Source organism: Apteryx mantelli, chromosome 2 (assembly GCF_036417845.1).
Source record: "Apteryx mantelli isolate bAptMan1 chromosome 2, bAptMan1.hap1, whole genome shotgun sequence".
NCBI lineage: Eukaryota > Metazoa > Chordata > Aves > Apterygiformes > Apterygidae > Apteryx > Apteryx mantelli.
Window position 1 is genome coordinate 41685 of NC_089979.1, and position 4162 is coordinate 45846.

Below are 4162 nucleotides of genomic sequence, written 5' to 3' on the forward strand. Positions count from 1 at the left end.
ACTAGAGGGATGCTAAGGGGTCTAGAGGGCCAACAGAGACCTGCAGAGGGAAATTAACAGGCTAAAGGAGGAGCCAAAGCAGAACAGAGGGCTGCTAAAGGGGCTGGAGGGCCAACAGAGGGCTGCAGGGCATGAAGAAGGGCTCCACAGGGATTCTGAGGGGACTCCCAGGGTCCTAAGGGGTCTCGAGGTGCAAGAGACAGCTCTGGGAAACAAGGAAGGCCCAAAGAGGAGTCGGGAAGACACTAGAGGGGTGCTAGGGGCAGTAGATAGGGAAAAAAGTGAAAAGAGGGAGCAAGGAAGACGTGCGGAGGTGGTCTGAGGGGACAAGAGAGGTTGTGCAGGGTGTGGAGGGCCAGAAGACAGCTCTGGGGCACAACCAAGGTCTCCAGAAGGGTTCTGGGGGAACAAGAGGGGTCCGAAGGGGTCTAGATATCCGAGATCCAGCTCTGGGGCAGCAGGAAGACTGAAAGAGTAGTCCGGAGCGCACTAGGGGGGTGCTAAGGGGTCTACATGGCCAACAAATAGGCCTAACCCAAACCCAAACCCAGCCTTCTAACCTAACCCTAACGCTAACCCTAAATGGCCATAACCCTAAACCCTAACCCTGTACCAGGGAAAAACAGGGAAATTCCACTGTCCCCGATGACCTACGGGGACTCTGGTGTGAACGGCGCATGTTCAGGGAAGGACAGACAGACAGGGCCACTGCTGCAGGGCTGAGAAGGCACAGGAACTACAGCTCCCGGCCTGCCACAGAGAACAACGCAGCCAGCTAGTGAGAACCCGCCTGCAGAGGAGCAACCTGCCGCCACCTCGAGAGGCGCAACACGGTCCTCCAGAAGCCCATAATGGCAAGACTACGTCTCCCAGAAGGCCCCGCATATTAAAATGGCCGCCCGGAGTTCGGTGCCGGAACACTACACCTCCCAGAATGCCCTGCAGATCAAAATGGCCGCCCGGAAGCTCAGTGCCAGAACACTACACCTCCCAGAATGCCCTGCAGCTCAAAATGGCCGCCCGGAAGCCCGGTGCCGGGAGACCAGAATTCCCTGCATGCCGCAGCGCTCAGTGAGGTTTGACCCTGTGGCGCTTCCGTTCCTCTCCGTCCCGCCCCCCCTGCCCGGGACCCGGAAGCGGCCGCAGAGCCCGGAGCGGCCCCGCCATCCCCAACGCCGATCCCGGACTCCCCCGACACCGGCCCCGGGTCAGCTCCGACGCTGCCCCTGCCCCCCCGCGACCCTCCCCAGCGCTGCCCCTGGGATCCCCCTGCCCGACACGGTCCCGATCTGACCCAGGCCCCCCCCCATCCCCGCGCTGCTCCAACCGCGCGAGAAGCCACCCCAAACCACAGGACTTGGCCTCCATTTTCAGCCACAGAAACGGCCCATTGAGCCTCCATTTCTGGCCCCAAAGATGCAGGATGCAGCCTCTGCTTTTTGCCCCCAAAACAGTCAACCTCGCCACCGTTTTCAAGTCCCCAAAACACGTCTCAGTCTCCGTTTCTGGACCCGAAAACAGAGGACTTGGTCTCCATTTTGAGTAGTAAAAAGAGCCAACTAAGGCTCCACTTCAGGCCCCCAAAACACAGGCCTCGCTGTTTGCGACCACAAAGGCAGCCAACTAAAAGCCCCTCTTTCCGGCCCCCAAAATGCAGGACTTCTTAGCCTGTTTTCAGACACAAAGGCAGCCAACTAAGGCTCCATTTCTGGTCCTCAAAGTGCTCGAACTAGCCTGTGTTTGCAGCCCCAGAAACGCAGGATTTTAGTCCCCATTTTTGACTCAAAAACGGGGAACTTAGTCTCTGTTCTCAACCAGAAAAGCAGATGGCTAAGCCCCCGTTTCTGAGCTCAAAAATGCATCCCCAAGTCTCCGTTTTTGGCCCCAAAACCTCACAACTTCCCTTCCTGCCTGCCCTGGCATGTGGCCCCCAAATCCCTCTTTTCGGGACGCAACCTCCAGCTTACCCCTGCCGCCGGCCCGTGTGCGGGGCTTGCAGGAGCAGCCCCATCCCGGGCGGCCCCGGGCCGTGCTTGGGAACTCGGCTGGGGCGGCCCCGCGGGGAGGGCCCGGCCCTGGGGCAGCCTGGGCAGCGCTGGGGGAGCAGGGGGTGCTGGGCTGCAGCCCTTCGAGCTTTATTCCCTGGCCCAGCCTGGCGTGGCCCCGCAGCTGAGCCCCGCCGCTCCTCACCTGAGGCCGCCGCCGCTTCCCTCCCAGCACCCAGCACCCGGGTCGCTATGGAGGGAGGGAGGGAGGGGGGCGGACAGCCGCCACCAGGGGCCAAATCGAGCTGCCCACCCGCGGCAGCCCACACTCACCCCTGGGGCTCACCCTGCCCTGGCCCCATTCCCAGCCCTGCCCCACGCTCCTGGCCCCGCCCCATGCTCCTGGCCCCGCCCCTGGAGAGCAGCTCCGCCCCCAGGTCTGCACTCACCCCCAGGTGCCTCCCCAGTGACCCCTGGGGCCCCCCGTAGCCCCATGGTCCCTCTACTTCCCCCAGGATCCCCAGGGCCCCTCTCATCCCCAGTCCCACCCCAGTGCCCCCAGGCACCTCCCGCTGCCCCCCAGTGCCCCCCACTCACCCCCGGTCTCTCCGCTCCCCCGTGTCCCTACTCCCCCCAGGCTGCGTCCCTGGGCAGGGATCGGCCGGGGGGCACCAGGGCCATGTTCTGGGGGCGGCAGGGCCGGGGTCAGCGCGAGACCTCCAGAGAGCTCAGACACAGCCGACACCTTCCCTGGGTGGACGGAGCTTTATTGCCCTCCTGCCCCGGGGTGCTGGGGTCCCCCAGCGCAGGGCACCGGGGCTGCCGCCCGCTGCACACAGGAGGCCTCGGCACGCTGCCGCCTCTGCTGAGCTGCAAAGACAATACAGGGAGGCACCAAGGGTGCTTGGCAGCCGTTTCCCCCACGGAGCCCCGCCGGGGGTGGCTTCCCTGGCCAGGAGCCTGGGCGCCCCGGGCGCTGGCTTTCAGCACCAGCGTCCCTGGCCCGGCACCCACGGGGCCTCCGGATGCCTCCCTGTCCCTCGAGGCGGGAGCCCGGCCACCATCACATACCTCCCAACAGGAATGCCAGGTCCCGTTGCTGGAGTCACTCGGCCGGCGCGGTGTCCTGGAGGACGCCTGGCACACGGGGAAACGCAGCTGTCAGGACATGGCCCTAGCCCTAAACCCCAACCCCGGCCCTGGACCCTGACCCCGACCCGGGGACGCAGCCGGGAGGAGCGCGAGAGCCCGGTGTTGCCTCTCACCCAGGACGATGACGGCTGCCGCCTGCGACGCCTGGTAGCTCCCCGTGCAGCAGCTCTGGGCCGTGCTGAAGAGCCTCTCCAGCAGCGCGGGGCAGTCTCGGGCCTGGGGAAAAGCAGGGACGTGGGAGCTCGTCTCCGGCTGCCAACGCCCCTCCGCCCACCCACGGCCAGGCGGCCTGCGGTGCAGGAGCCGCGGGGCATCCGGCCGCAGGGACGCGGGCCCCACCGCAGAGCTCACTCACCAGGTGACTGCAGACCTCGTCCTGCAGCTCGGCCGCGCTCAGCCCAGCGCTCGCAGCGATGCGCCGCCGCACCCTCTTCGACCCCAGAAATGGGGCGCACAGGTGGAGAGCGACCTTGCACGCCTGGAAAAGAGCGTCGGGTCCTGTCACGGGGATGCTGCTCGCCTGCCTGGGTGCCGAGGGAGAAACCTCACCACGGCAGCGTCCAAGCAGGGGTCTGAGCAGACGCCGGCAGCCCTGCGCAGGCAGGAGCGGCACCACGGCTCTGCTGGCGCCACGGGGCTTCCTGCGGCTCTGCAAGGCGCTCCGGGGGCTCTTACATTGGAGACGGCCGGGGCCGGGTCCCGGAGGTGCAGCACGAGGCTGGGAAACGCTTCCTGCACCTCTCTGCTGAATAAGGACCTCCTCCCCGAGGCGGACGAGGCCAGGGCGCTGTAGAGGTCGAAGGCCGAGCAGCGCAGAACCTCTTCCTCCTGCGATCGAGAAAGCCCGTCTGGCAGGCTGCTAACGAGGGCACCGTGTACAAACCGCTCGGCACCACCGGGGCGCTGCCCGCAGGGGACGGCGGCGCCGGGACGGCTCTCGCCCGCCAACAGGAGAACGAGCGGCTTCACTTACCGCCCCCAAGAACGCCCGGGTGGACCTGGCGATCTCTTCAAAGGCAGAGCCC

The 4162-nt window shown here is 65.8% G+C and overlaps 1 long non-coding RNA gene across 1 annotated transcript; it reads right to left on the bottom strand.

The window, feature by feature from the left end:
* Window positions 1-2800: 2800 nt before the first annotated feature.
* Window positions 2801-3602, bottom strand: LOC136991360 (uncharacterized). Its single transcript, XR_010883561.1, has 4 exons — window positions 3493-3602; window positions 3251-3353; window positions 3057-3122; window positions 2801-2855 (listed from the first exon to the last, which is right to left on the bottom strand). It is a non-coding gene; the product is annotated as an uncharacterized lncRNA (long non-coding RNA).
* Window positions 3603-4162: the final 560 nt, after the last annotated feature.